Below are 16792 nucleotides of genomic sequence, written 5' to 3' on the forward strand. Positions count from 1 at the left end.
TGAAAGTAAAATTCAGTCTTCTATCTACTGAGCAAACCGGACCATTAATTTATCTTTTTAGAACTGAAGAAATTATTCCTTAACAATATGAGGGTTATGGACAATCCATATCCAATGTTCAGTCATAAGTTTCTATGTAGTGGCTAAAGAATTAAAAACAATATGGGTATCTCAAAATATTAAAATCTGTCTCAGTGTAGGTAATTATTTCTTCTCAGAATATATGAATTTTAGGACTTCACAAAAATACTTGAATGAAACATTCTCATTGCATCTCTAACAACCTTTTTCTGTACAGACTTAATAGCATTCAATGAACCTAGAATGCTATTTTTGTGTGGAGTTGGTGCAACATCTATAGAATTTATAATTATAATCTATCTATACTGTAGATAGAAACTTTAAGACAGTCCCCTAATGGGGATCTCCAGTGACTTATTCCATTGTTTTAAAATGGAATATAGAATTGATTTATATAGTATTAGATTAATTGTGGGACTTTAGTCTCTTAAGATCCGATACTGCTTCTAATAATGTAAGACTCTGAAAATGGAAGTGCAGCCAATCCAAACTGAAACTTAAGGCAATGAAAATATTGGCTGCGGTTCCATTTTCAGAGTCTTACATTATTAGAAGCAGTATCAGATCTTAAGAGACTAAAGTCCCACAATTAATCTAATACTATATAAATAATTTATCTATTAAAATGTTTATACTAACAATAGTCAAAAATTTGTGATATTTTTAATGGAAATGCATAAAATAAAATGTATGAATTATTAGTGACATAAAATAAATGGATCACATTGATCCAATATGCATCCTTTTCACAGGCTGAAGCATTTAGATATGCTCTTCTGCTGAGTCCTGTCAATAATTGAAATTCTTATTAGCATGATAATGGACATTTATGGAAGTCAAAAGCATGAAACAAGCTTAGTATGAATTTCTATTTTAAAGTAATCTATATTTAAATAGACTGAACACTATTAGAAATTAACCTTGAAAATACTATGCTGATTCACAGAAAATTTATTGACCTATGATCGTTCTCCATTGTAGGTAAGTAGATGTGATGGAATGTGTACTTGGAGAAGCTGTGTGTGTGTGTGTGTGTGTGTGTGTGTGTGTGTGTGTGTGTGTGTGTGTGTGTGTATTTTGGCAACACATAATTTTTCTAGAAAAGGCCAGATTAAGAGGCACTACGTTCAGTCCCAAACTAGATGGAGAAGGGAGAAAGAGGTTCAGGGAAGCCATAGCCTAGAATATCTCAGGATATATCTAGCAGGTTAGAAGTTTACAGCTTTAGTTTGGCAAGATTCCATTCATTAAATGTAAGCAAATAAAGGGTTAGGCTCAATTGGATGTTACTGTGTAACATGTTGCTAGGCCTGATAGTATATTTTCCTTAGGAAAAGGTAATGTTCAGAATCTTTGTGTAAATATTATTTTTCCTTTTACATTAATGTTGATATCAATATCTGACGCAAAAAAATGAAAATGCTAAATTATTTGAATTGACTTAAATCCCCCCCCCCCAAAGTAACTGGACTTTCTGATCCATGAAGTTTTGGACTTAGAAGGAATGACCTCTCAGACCTAATAAATCTTTCTATTGACCATCTGATCTACATTTGTTAAAATACAGGAGGATGGCCTATGAATTAGGGTTACAAGTGGATCCAATTTTTTTAAAAAAATGTAGTTTCTTTTTCAGTTATATTTAAATACATATTTTTGGTTTTCTCTTTCTTCAAAATTTGAATCTTATCAATTGGAAATAATTTAGTTTTGAGGTCTAGGAGACTGAATTGTGGTAATTTTTACCAAAGAGTAAAAGGGTAAATTAGTTTAATGTGTTGCTCAAGGCACAAATCCATAGATACATGTAATTTCCTCCTATAAAGGAAATCTTTATAGGATTTCCTATAGAAATAGAAATCTTTCTATTTCTAAAGGAAATCTTTTCTATTTCCTTTATAGCCTCAACTATATCATGCCAATATTATTTTAATGGATTGACTGTTGAATGCGTTATATAAACTTTAAAAAAAATGCTTAGATATATTACTATAGTTGGCTTCTTGTCTAATCAGAGAGGCTTATATTTGACAGTAAACATTTCATTTATAACTAGTTTCATATTAGCTTTGGATCTAGTCACATGCTGTACATACCTGGTACTTGGAAAATATGACAGTTGATTGTAGGTGTCATTGGAGGAGATTTATGATATTTGAAAAAAAATAAAGGATGCTGAAAGAAGACAAGGTATAAGATACAATCAGTGATGACAGCAAGATTACAAGAAGTCCTTGAATTATAGGACTGAATTATAAAATATTGAACTCTAATGAAATAATACGTATCAATGCAAAGAGTATTCTGTAGAACATATGAAGAGGCATTTTTGTCCTAAAGTATGATGCAATCATTTATCCAAAGTTTCAGTGCTAAAGTTTTTTAATCTAGGTAATTCATCATTTGGTTTGCAGATTATAAAAATTAACAAGTAAACCCACTATTCCCCTACATAAATTTTTAAATCTATAGATTCCCAAATTTGTTTAAAGCTTTCCAAACTTTTTTTTTTTTAATTTAACTATGTTTCTGATTACTAACAAGTTCAGGTTGCTAACACAAACCAGATGATTAATACTTTCCTTGTTCTTTTCCAGCTTCCTATTTTCATATATAATTTTCAATCTGATGCAAGCAAAAGCAATAATTATCCATTTTCTAATAAATAAATGCAATAAATAATGTGCATGTGTGATTGAGAAGGCTTGTTCTGCTTTTGAAATTTGGCATGTTCTGTTTAATGAAGTTATTGACTAGATACCTTAAATATTATGCATTATTCAATCAATTTTGATATTGTTTAGTTTATTTTTAAAAGATATTTTGAAATAGTGATTATGTGTTAAAATTGTATGATTGAATGGCAAAATAATTTAGTGTGATCTCTGGATGTTTTCTATTTTCTTTTGTTTTATTTTGTTGGTATATACTTTTAGAATATTAATATTAGTTTAGAATATTAATATTCTAATTTAGAATATTATTATAGTCAGGGGTGGGTTCTAAATTTTTTTACTACCTGTTCTGTGGGCGTGGCTTATTTTGTGGGTGTGGTTTGATGGTCATGTGACAATTCCTTAGGATTTAGCAGAGGTACTGGTCTACCAGGCTTTTAACTACTTGCAGAGCCGTACCGGTCTACCCATTTGTTTTTGTAGCATTCCGGTCTACCCATTTGTTTGCACTGGTCTACCACCGCATTGCCTTTTACCGCTGATCAGCTGTAGGGCGGCCGTTTGAAGTGCCACGGCAAGAGTTTAAACAGTTTTTTTCCTTCTGGCCAATCAGCTGGGACTCAGGAGGCAGAGAATAGATGGGAGTGGGGCCAGGCAGAGGTGGTATTTACCGGTTCTCCGAACTACTCAAAATTTCCACTACCAATTCGCAAGAACAAATTGGGGAGAACCGTAGCAACCCACCACTGATTATAGTCAACTTTTGAATAGATTTTGACTATGGACTGTTAATGGAAACAGTACATAGTCTAAAGAGAAATAAAGGTATAATAGAGGTAGAAATAAAATTAGAAGAAAACTTCCAGTTGAGGGGCATTTTCTGCATATATTATAATGTATGCTTAATACTACTATTACTAATACTTTATTGATTAGCCATAGACCATATCAGAATGCAAAATACAGAACAATAGTAGCATATGCTACAAATAAAATAAAAGGGAGACCTAAAAGAAATGCAAATCATATTTCTGTATCACCCCCATGATTTACGCCAATCAGACCCACATATTCAGTTCTCAACTGTATTGCATTCTGGAAAAAAAAAGGCCATTTATATATAATATTGGGGTTCTGACTGCACATGTAGGATGCTATTTAAATTTCCCAATAGGCTGTTCATTTTCTGTGTGGTCTGAGATACCAATCTCTCTCTTCTAAAACAGTTCACATTCAAATAATTATATATGCTGTCTTTTATCCTCGAACCTTGCTCAAGTAAATATCTTTAAGATGCTTAGCCATTTTAGTCTGTTCTATTATATGCAGTTTTGGGAATCAGTTTCCACAGCATTGATTTTTCACCAATAATTGCCTGAGTTTAGACAAAAAACAAAGGGGATAAATTCCCAATTTGGCTGTAAATGCAGCAGTCATAGTACTTTTACCTACAACCAAATTACTTCTCATATGCTGGAATTGTGTTTGCTTTAGTAATGATACATATTTTCCAAACTTCAACACCATACAGAGCATAGGGGTAACTTTTATTTTACATACTTTAATTATTGGGGCTAAGGAATCTAGGTAACAGTGATTTATTAATTTTAGAAATTAATTCATATGTGTCTTTGCTTGGAGTGAGATCATCTAATAATGAGGGAGCCAAGATTCAGTATCAGGGAAGCCTCCTCCTAAATAAAAGAAAGAAAGTGATAACTTGTTCTATTGTCTCCATATCTAAAAGCCATTTATAGCTGTGATGACATTTTTTTAAAAAAAATATGATCTTTGACTTCATTTATTAATACAGAAAATAATAGGAGCCAAGACTTCTGAATAACCTATGTACACAACCCAACATGTGGATATGAATCATATTGTCAACAAATAGCAAGTTGTTGCAATATTTATTGAGTACCTTATGTGTACTTCAGGATCCTTCATCAGCTCTGGTAAGTCATTATTATATAGATTGAATTGATTGAAATATTCACCTTTCTCTTACTCCTTTGAATTGATCCTGCTCATTATGGCTCCAATCATTCCAAACTGCACTCTAAGCAAGTATTTGGACAAAGAATTTTGATCACTACTAGCAATCTGGGTTTCATATTTAGACAATCAATTTTCTCTATAATATTTATCTGTTAAGTGTGTGAAATGTTGCACTAAAGTCTATAAAGGCAGAAAACAGTTGACTCTCTTTACTGACATATTTAGTAATACAATGGTTCAAGACACAGCAATTTGTCATGGTAGACTGACTCTGTCTAAAACCAGATTGCTGTTCTGCAAGAATGCACTTCTCAATATTTCATATATTTTTCTAACCCATTGTCTATTATTTCAATATACAGCCTTTCCTATGATTTTATTCTTTATATTATTTTCTTTAGTGAAGAATGAAAATGGCTTTTTTTCAATCAGTTTCTTTCTGATTGCACGTTTAAATATTTATGATAAAAGAAAAAAAATATATTAACTAGAATTGCTTGGAGGAAAATCTCCAGAATAATCTGAAGATTAATCATGGTTAGCTGTTTCACGGTCTGCTGCAGATGCTTCACAATTATCAGTTCTTTAAATTCTTGGTCTTGCTGGAAAGAAATGTCATTCACCATCATATGGAGTCATTTCAAACATGTTGAAGACTATGACAAGGTGCTTCCAAACCATTTAATGCTAAGTGTTAAGGATTGACAGAAAGCATACATCAGTGCATTTATATCATTATAAAATCTCTAAAGCACTTAACTCCATAATGACTCTGGGTAATGTATAATATTAATATTACAGTATTAAAAATAGAAACAATATAACAAAAAAGATAAACAATTGGTAACAGGAATAAAATGCACAGCCTTATTCCCATTCTGTTGTATAAATGAAATTCTTGCTTCTTGCTGAATTCATCTATTCCCTAAACATTTTTTCTGTATTATTATCTCCAGCTCTTTGCGCTCCCTCCATCCCTCCCCCTTTCCCTCCTCTCCCTCCCTCCCTCCCTCCTCTCTCTCCCTCCCTCCCTCCCTCCCTCCCTCTCTCTCTTACACACACACACACACATTTTCCTATTATCTAGCAGGGCAATGATTATGTTTTAATATATAATGTAAACCCTGTATTTGGGTTAATAAAATTATCAGGTTAAGTGTGTTGTATGATTTCACTTCTCTTGTGTTTTTTTCTCCCCCAGAAGCATAAAAATAACATGATCTGGACTAATGAAGTATCTTTCTCTTGATGTCAATTTTCTGCAATTTTCACTTAAAAAATAAAAGTTGCTATTGAAAAGCACAGGCTTAACATCTTCATCCATATCTATACACAGCAAAAATAAATCCTTATCAGGATTATGGCAAAAAATACAACCCCTCTATTTCCTATGCTGAGGATCTGATCTGGAAAAGGCGCAAATAATTGTACTTTTGGACTAGATACAATCCAGTTGCCTGCCTCAAACAGGTTATCATGATAAACTTCAGGCATCTTAGAAAGATGCATCCACTTCTGTAGCAACATCTTGGCACTTAAAACAGCATTCAAATAAATCAGGATTCCAAGCAGTCATGAGACCTGGATGAAATTCAATAATTACTTTTTATAAAGGAAGTTAATTTCAACAATATTTGGGTCCATTTTGAAAAGAATAGCTTTCAAATTTATGTCATTGTAATTGATTACATTTCTGTAGGGTTAGGAAAAGAAATGTAATTTAAAGTATAGATGCCAGGAAATGGTGCTTTATGCATTTTTCCCCTTTCCAAAATGCTTTATCAGTCTCTATTTTAAATTACTGAAAATAAAATGTATCCTATGTCAGTGTCTTGTATGTCATATTAGGTTTTTTGATCAAGAGCTTAGGCACAATTACTTCAATATTTTGAGAATGATTGAATTTATCTTAGCAAGAAAAGAAAATTGCCAGTGCAAGGAAATTAATTAAGATAAGTAATTAATTCTGTGTCAAAGATAGACAAATGGTGTTTGAGCATATTGAGTTTTTAAAAGTTTAACTCCTAAAGAAGCCATCATTAACTAAGAAACCTTAAGAAATTATAAATAACTATATTAAACAAGACATAATTATAGAATAGTTATAAAGGTCACATTTTTACGCAGTCTATCATAATGCTTTACAAGGAAATTAGATTTTTGTGAATTTTTATCCCTAATAGCATCTTTATATTGACTTGGTGTTTTATACTTAGTGGACAATAATAAAGTAAACTACGCTTGTGCTTCACAATATGTCTCTTCATTTTGTAGAAATGAAAGAACAGCTCTAAATACAGCATAATAAGCAGCATCAACATATGCAAAACATTAGATAGACTAATTACTTACAAAGTCTCATTAAAGTAAAGATGTTGATATCTTCCTTCTAAACACTTTGATTACTTGACAATCTTTTCAATAGAAAGTTCCGAAATTTGAAGCCAGAATCAGAATGAATAATGTAGAAGTCATTAAAAAACCATATTCTCATGTCCTAACTTGGTGTCTTCCTACGGATGATTTCTACTTTACGCCTAACCTTCCTTTCAGTCACCCTGACTCTACCCAGATGAAGGGATTGCAGGATCGTAGAAAAGAAAAAAAATGTATGTAGCCAAATCAATAAAAATTCACAGCTGTTTATAACAATCTACTAAAAACACACAATGAATTAAGACTTCCACATGAGTGTGTGTGTGTGAGCGCGCGCGCGCGCGCACACACACACACACACACAACCAGCTGGGTGACCTTAGGTTAGTCACACTCTCTTAACCTTAGGAAGGAGACAATGGCAAACTACTTCTGAAATGTCTATGGAGATTTTTAGTCATCCAAATCATGGCTGTTCCAAAGGTGCTTTCCCCCTCTCCCAAGAGGCAATTGGCAACTATTTTTTCAAAGAAAAACAAAATTTGAAAACTATTTTTTCAAACAAAAAAAATATTTGGGATACTTGTGAAATGTTGCCAAGAAAAATGGGATTTGTCAAGGCAATCTCTAAGAATCAATGCTGACTAAAAGAGACAAAAGCAAAAGTCTATATAAGCCAATAACAAAATTGTTTAGAATGAACCAACTAATCCAGTTAGTATTGAGTCAATCTGCATACTAATTATCTGCATGCATTATTTAGTTTTTTCCCCCTATCTGATGTTGTAATTCAATGTGACAGATGTTGAGTATTCATTTTAGGCATCTAATCCATCATCAGAACAAATGTTAGATCTTTTACATTAGATTCTGAGTGAGTTTCTTTTGTGCTTGACATAATTACAAAACTATTTGTGGCAACATATACTGAACCATAGCATTATTCACTACTTGCTAGAAACCCAAATGGAGAATTACAGGCTCTTTTATTCATGTTTTATCCCTTTGCATGCTTGTTTTAATTTTACTTTCAGTTAAAATATTTTAAGAGGCTACAGAGAGAGTAAAGTTAAAAATAATTAAACTTTAGAAGTTATATTGTCCTAGACAGGAGGTTCTGTTCTAGCGGATCACAATTAAATGATTGCCTCCTTTATAAAAGGACCAAAGAACTGGTTTCTGGGTTTAACATAAGAGGGAAAACAATTGACATGTTGCATTCCACCAGACATATGGAAAAAATATTGCATGCTGTAATAAGAATTTAAAATATGCTGCTATTTAACCAGTGTCTTAATGGGAGACAATGGGAAAAGAAATGAGGAATATTTGCTTACATAGACAAAATACAGTCATGAAATTGCCACAAACACCTATATTTGTAAGTTTACAATTGACTAATTAATTGATAATTTACAGGATAACTACATGAAGAGATTTCAATAACATAATCATTTATAGAAGGATTTATCTATTTAATATTTAATATTCCTCTGCTTAATATTTAATATCCTACCTTTCCTCTATGAACTAAATCCTGAAATTAGCAGTATAGGTAATCCTTTGCTGTTTGATGTTTTACTTAAAAAAAAAAAAGTCTAGTGGAGAAGCATTTATACACAGACGACCATATTTGTTGGCTTCCATGCAAAGCAAAACCACACATTAAGCCACAATTCTGGCTTAAGTGGAAGACAATGTGGAGGTATGAATGTGTTTAAGGAAGCCAAAGGCATTAGACTAATATTGATGGCAGCAATGGTGAGAATCTGTGTGTTTATCTGAAGCCCTCACCATGTGAATGTTTGGGATTATTAATGTTTGGGATTAATTGGGATGAAGAGTTGGCCTACAGTTATTTTCTCATGCACATGACAGCATTCACACCAACTGCTGAAGTACTTATGAATAAAAATATTCTTTTTGATGGCCAAAGCTGAAAATGAAACCACATCAACCATTTTTGAATAACCATTTCCCTATATCATAGGAATTTTGTTTGTAGCAATTCAGCAATTGCAGTCAATCTTTTTGCAATAGCCAAATGTATATAAATACAAAACTTTCATTAATACATTAAATACTGTCAAGTATTCAGGCCATGATAACTTATCCCCATTAAAAAAACCCTGAAATTTCCTAAAGAGACATGTAAAGTTAACGGTGTTCCCTATGTAATAGCTGATAATTTGAAGGCACTCTTTTCTCTATAACCCTTTTTATCCTAAGTATTATAAAGCAGTGAAGTTCAATACCTGCATTGACATATGTGGACTAATAATTAATTGAAGAAGCTAGGCTAGTTTTTTTTTCATTAAGGTTCTAAAGAAAGTTGATAACTTCATCTATTTCAGCATTTTACAATTCCTTAGAAAAAGGGCTGATTTCTTTTTGCCAACAAACAGATAATAAAAATTAAAAACAAATTTCAGTATCAGCTTCTAATCATGATAATAGCTAAAACCGAAATAAAATTAGATAGGTGGTGGGGTGACCAAATATCTAAGATCCAGTCTAAGTGGTCAATTAGATTTGATAAATTGAATCAATATAGTTAAAGTCTACTGAGTAATCAAATCAATTGAAGGTGCTCCCTTCAGTCCAAGGAATTGAGCTAAACTGAAATGTCAGTTCAAAGCTTCAGTTCAAAGGAATAATTCTATTAAACCATCTTAGAATCAAGGCTTTAATTAGAATTTTTTTCATAGCTCTACTAGCTCTTATTTAAACATCTATTTAAAATATTTAAAACGTTAACAAACTGTAGCCACAATGTTAAAACTTTCTGGTTTTATCATGCAGTATCAATTAATCCTTGCCATTTCTGCTAAAGGGGAATGAGATGTAATCTCTAGAAATAATTATACTGAATTCATTAATTCATACTTTGTAATGTCACTGAATAACTCAAGATTCCAAATGATTAGCAACAAGAAATATACGCACAGGAAATTTAAAATCCCTTCAGTAAAAATCTAAAAATAATACTGATCAATATTGAACAAGAATATTATACACTGAAGAATATTTTACCACTGATACTTCAATTTAGTTGTCTTATACTGGCTGCTTCAAACAAAACTGATGTCGGATAGTTTTAAGACAATTAGTTAATAGTGTTAAAGATGCTATTTGTTCATTTAGATCAAGAATATAAATTAATGGAACTAAGAGCTGAAGTTGCCCCTGAATAACACAGCAAAAGCTGTATTCTTAAGGTAAAATTTCAATAATTATATTGAATTATTGAATTATAATTTCAATTATAATTAAATTAAATATGAAGCATATGATTATTACACATGTAGTCAATTATTTTTATATCTTAAAATATTTTTTTATCATTAAAAATAGTAAAAAAAATGGAGGGCCACTTGCAACCTTGAATCACAGCTGTGCACTTTTGCTGTAGAGACAGACAACACATATGACTTTCTATAGCTTAGAGCAGAGTATATTCTTGTTCGAGCATATTTAAAGTAGTTCAGAAAATATAAAAATGAGGCTTGGGAAAATCATTAGTTTAATGATGGTAAGAATTAGTGCAAGCATTTTCTGTCACAAACATACAGTATATTATTCTGAAAAGCTCAGATATGTCAGAGCTTTTTCTGAGTACTTGTCATTTGTTTTTCTTAGTGGTTGTCTTTTGTTCAGTTATTTACTTGGCTGTATGGATATGATAAGAGAACGGAGCCAATAATCAGACAGATTGAAAGGAAATTCACATTGGCTTCACTATGAATTCAGTTCCATCTGTGATTCAGAATGGAAATAAAGCAGGATTACAGATTGCACTGGCTGTTCTGTTTATATCCAAGTAAATAAGAATATAACTTCTTCAGAGTTCCCATCAGTACATGATGGTCTGCCCAGCAGCACTGTATGGTGTTGAATTCTGGCCAGCCATCAAAGTGCTGAGCACCCTTCATAAGCCACGGTGATATGCATGTTCCATTGGTTAATAGACATTTTCCATTTTAAACACATCAGCAGTGATACAGTCTGGTAGCAGATGGGCATGCACCAATAACAAAGAAAATGTGGAAATTTCTCAAGTGATGACCATGTTCTATGGGTAGCATCTTACACCATTGTCCTATCATTTTATCACTGATGGCAAATGCCCTTGTGGAAGAACAAAGCAAAGGTCGCAGGACACAATTAATGCAGACATGAAAATCATTCAGTTGGACCTTGATGCTGAGTTTCTGGGTTTCTGGCAGAATGTTTACTGAATGTTTACTTTTCATCCAAATGCATTTCAGTCTGCATAGGATCCTGGCAAAGATCAGCTCAAGTATAAGTATGAACTATTTACATATAGTTAAAGTGAAAGGAATATACAAAAATGAGCAAAGTATTCATTTAACAAATGTATATTTTATATTTAATTGATATTTGGATATCTATGAGGTTCTTCATCATGTTTCTGTGATCCCCCCCCCAACAGTATAACTGAGAAAGCTTATCGCCTGAATCAGCCACTTAAAATGTATAGCCTAAACATCTTTAAGTATTTGGCTGCAGGATATTAACTGCTATCATTATTACAAGCAACAAGAATCAAACAAATAGGTGTCTGGCTTGAGAGAGCTAGAGGCAACAGTTTCCCAAATCTGTGGCTCAGCATTTTTCTTTTTGATGAGTTGCTTTTCCTGAACCCCTTGACAAGGATTTTGCCAACAGTAAATTATTTGTTTTATAATTCCAGAAAAAGTATCAAGCCCAAAGCAAACTTTCTGTTCATACAAAGGTAAGGGTGAATGGGCCTTCAAGCCAAGCACTGAAAAACTAGTGTTATGATTGCCCTTTGAGAATAACATGCAACACTTACAAGAAAATGGAATTCAACTCTTACAGAAGCAGAGGTTTGCTCCGATGTGCCTTCGTATAATTAGGAAATGTGAATACACATTTCAGTTGGCCCAACCCTGGAGGAGATGGGAAATTAGCATGATCCCCTCCCATATTTTCTTTAAACAAGCAGATAATAAATCCAGTTCTCAGGCTACCTTCCTCTGTCCTTCATCCAATACTACACTGGTTCCATAGAATCATTTGGAACATATTCATTCAAGCCAACCAAGGCGATATTGACAAGCCAGTTGATTTTCTCTCCTTAGTTCCCATTTGCCTTGACAATCCTGTTAGGTAAAACTGTTTTAGTTGTCAAAGAATGAAGAGATCTCACCAGTATACATTTCCTGAAAACTATAGATAGCTATGTTTGGATTTTACTTCATCAAAAAAACCCTAAGAAAACATTTCTGCTTTTTTCTGCATAATACTTTAATAAGAGAATAGAACTGAAACTAAATTGGTATTTTTACCTATTCTAGGATGTGACTTATTTATGGCCCAGGTAGCTGGATGTACAATCTTACCTGATTGTCAAGGAAATTAAAATAAAGTTTTGGAAAAGAGGTCTATCCTTCGCTATAGGTGCACCCTCAGGCCTAGACTCTGATACTGTATGCCAAACTAAAGATTTACAAAGTATTTGTCAGCCCTGTAAGGTTAAGACTAAAGCCTAAAAAATAACCATCATATGGGTCTAACACCACTTTTATTAGGTCAGCTATAGTAACAGTTTCTAAACTGTAATTATTCAGTATAATGAGACCCAGTTTAGTATAATAGTTAAGCCACTGGGCTAGAAACTGTGAGAACGTGAGTTTAAGCACAAAGTCAGCTGAATGACCTTGGACCAGTTATTTTCTCTCGGTCCTAGGAAGGAAGCAATGATAAACCACTTCTGAAAATGTGTGCCAGGAAAACTGCAGAGACTTGTCCAAGCAGTCTATGAGAATTGGACATGGTTGAACAGAAAAAAAAATCCAAGTATTGCTTTAAAGCCATTGTTTACAATCTTCTGTGCTATCACTGCTAGACAAGTACTTAATCTGGAGAATACATTCCAGATGATTGCACGCTAATGCTTAATTTCCTTTCTCCATGGAACCTCTCTTACGCATATTTAAAGCTCTGGGAATAAATGCACATCCTTTAGTTTCTTGAGAAAAGCAATTTTTCTCCTCCTTCAATTTTTCATTATTAGGGCTGATCTGCACAATCCGCTCACCCTAACAAGAATGCAATGGAACATTTCTCAAAGGGAAGAAGTCTTAACCTCATCCTCTACCTGCAAATAACTCACTGGAGAGGGACATCTACTATTTTTACATTAAAAATGTAAAAATGGTGCTATCAAGTTTGCTTGTTTCCTATATGGCCATTACTTTTACAACTTCATCAGTGGAGCAGTTTAAAGCAGTAGTGGGTTGCAAAGCCTGTCCTACCAGTTTGCTCGTGGGTGTGCGCCGGCGTGGGTTCTACTTATCTTTACTACCGTTTCGCAGCAGCATGCGCAGATCATCTATGATGACATCGTGGCAGGTGGGCAGAGCCTCACACCGGTTTTACTACTGGTTCTATAGAACTGGACAGAACTGGGACCAACCCACCACTTGTGTGTGCATGGGTGGGTGGAGCTTCCTGCTGCCGCCACTACCGGTTCGCCCGACCCGGGGCAAACTGGTAACAACCCAAACTGGTGTAAAGTTAAGGACAATGAAAAGATGGATATTCCAATAAACAAAAAAACCTCAGTTCCAGTTGAGAAGAGTTTTGCCATATTAACCTTTCTAGGCCAAATTTTAAGAAAAACAGTAAACTTGTCACTCCTTCCCTCCCTCCCTCCCTCCCTCCCTCCCTTCCTTCCTTCCTTCCTTCCTTCCTATCTTCCTTGGAAAGGTCAGAGGATTGGAAACAAAATCCTACAATAAGAGATAGAGGGAAATGGATATGTTTGGCCATGAGAAATGAAGATTAAACAGAGAAATAATGGTATCCTCCAAATTCCTGAAGAAATTTACAGAGAAGAAATCTGCAGCCTGTGTCAGAATTCAGGACAAAGAACCATGCCTTATTTCAGATTCTGAACTGAATGTTAAGGGGAAAAAATGAAAGTAGCGAACAATGGAGTCAATTGCAGGGAAAGATTTCTTAAAGCAGTGACTGGACAGCCATTTCTCATAGATGCTTTAGTTAAGTTAGCTTGACCTAAATGGACCCTATTTACTTTAAAAAAAAACACCTATGCCAGGTACTCTTTCAATTATCTCTGATAAAAGAAGTCAGAATTTTAAAGCTTAAATAGTTTTGACGATGGACCATTGTCTGGTTCTGATGGTGACACAAAGACCATATGTATGGAAATAAGAAGAGAGTCTTGCATTCACCAATGCAAGGTTTTTCTTGTTTCATTAACACAGAGCACATGCAAATTTTAGTTACTATAGTTACCAGACTTAATTTAATTTGGATATGACTCATTCTGAATGCTCATAGGTCACACAGATCTTAACCTGAAAAATGCCACCCCAGAACTAGCAATTCCTATTCTAGATCTTGAGTCTTTGTTTTCTAAAGCATAATACATTTGCATTATCCCATCTTGCTGTTGGAAAGACTGGAAAACACACCAATTTGGAACTGACATATTTATTTCGTCTCCAGTTGCCACAAAGGTGATTTTTCAAAAGGCAACTGGGCTGTTTTTCCTTAAGGAAGAAGATGTTTCGCTTCTCATCTCCATCAGTTGTGATCGGATGGTGGAGGGATGGAAGAATAATTTCTGACAGGATGGGGGTGGTGGTGGAAGGATTGTATTCCACCCCACTATCCTCTCTGAATCTATCCTTCCATCTAGGCACCATCCAATCACAATTGATGAAGCTTCTTGGATGAGAAGTGAAATGTCTTCTTTGCCTCCTAAAGGAAAAACAGTCCAGTTGCTTTGAGACAATTATGACCTGGATGACTGAGAATCTCCATAGACATTTCTCCAGTTGCCACTTTTTCTGCAAAATTTGACAACTTTGTACATGTAGTAGGTCCTGAGCTGGTAGCAGTATCCTGAAAGTGAAACAATGCACAGGCATCTAGAACATTATGCCCAGAAATGAACAATATCTTATTGCACTTTTCAAATAAGTTATGCAACACTGAAAATTGGTTAGCTGCTTTTCTTCTTCACAGAAATTTCTTTGACTAAGTTAGTGAAAAGAAAGGCAGATCTTGAAAACTGAACACACAATGGAATTAATCTTAATTGCTTTATGTAATACATTAAAGCTATAGATATAAGCTGGGAATGACTACTATTCACAGATGTGTTAGTTAGAAATAGTTTTATTTACTTCCAAACATTAAATCACTGGCATCCTTGAGTAATGCTGCTCAGCAATGCTAACTGGAATGCACAAAATATTTGGCATTATTTTCTTCAAAGCAGGAAATGGCATTTAACCAGCGTATGCATGAAGTAATTGTAGTTTTGCTGTCGTGAGGATTCAGGTTTAATGAATATCATGTGGCTGAAAAAATGTGCTTTAAAACTGGTCTCATTTGCTTGCTTAATAACTAATAACTCTTGATGATCACCCAAGCTATGTATACAAAATATATTTTGACTGCCAGGATTTTTAACTGCTTAAAGGTTTTCAAAAACCTTACATGTAACCAGTAGCAAGTGGACATATCTGGTAAACTTCAGTATTTTGAAAAGTTGACACAAAAGGCTGAGGTCCAAAGAACTACCTAGATTTATATGTGAGGTTTTAGTTATCCCTGCAAAATTTTTGACTACTTTTCTAAGGTCAACTACTTTCAAGCTGTAAAGCTTGATGTGAAAATTGTTTAGTTTGGTTAGGTTGCTATTAGAAAAATGTTTGTTCTGAAGTACGTTTCATTCAATTCAACAAGGCATACTCATTGCAAACTCCCAAAAATTCAAGAGAAGAGATGAGATACATCTTGCAAAAGCTGGAAAAGAATTGTTTGGCAGGAGAGTGGCTAGTCTCATTAGGAGGGCGTTAAACTGGAACAAAAGGGGGAAGGTGGCAAAAGCCCAGAACCAAATATGCAGCCAAGAAAGCAGAGTACAAAGAGAGAAGCAGGAGGCCAGGATAAGGATTCAGATTATTGGAGGACACTAAACAGAGATACCAGTAGGGGGTAGTCAACTATTTCTACAATATTATGCCTAATATGGAAAATAAACAAGCTCTAGAGATGCTAACTTAGAAAGCCAAATGCAATATGATAGGTAGCATTATAACTTGGTGGGATGATACTCATGATAGGCAAACAGCCCTGGAAAGTTATAATTTATGCAAAAGAAATGAATCAATGAAGAGGACTGGGGCATTGTCTTGTATGCAAAAAATATCCTTGTACAAATCCTGTTTAGTATATCTAGGCAAGAATAAAAGGAAAGACAAACAAATGTGTTACTCTTGTGGGAGCTTATTATAAGTCTATATATATCTGAAGATTCAGAGACCCAACAAATTCTTGTCCACTCTCGCTGATAACTTCACTTATCTGAAGAGAAAAGAAAGAAGACGGATCTGGAGGTTAGAATTGGTTGAATAAGCTGAAGTTTACTAGCATTTATGGGGAAATGATTGTTTTTATTCTTGAATGTCTGATATCCAAAGGAGGAGATTATGGTAACCTCACCACTGTCTGATTTTAGTTCTGACTCTAAACTATGGTTATGCAGGGTATGAAGGTGTAAAAGGGATTTTGGAGTGTGTTTGCCTATAAAATCTGCTTTGTCTTTTCTGTAATTGTTCTGCAGTTGTGATCCTAGG

This window comes from Pantherophis guttatus, chromosome 6 (genome assembly GCF_059756535.1).
Source record: "Pantherophis guttatus breed Tessera chromosome 6, ASM5975653v1, whole genome shotgun sequence".
NCBI classification, from domain to species: domain Eukaryota; kingdom Metazoa; phylum Chordata; class Lepidosauria; order Squamata; family Colubridae; genus Pantherophis; species Pantherophis guttatus.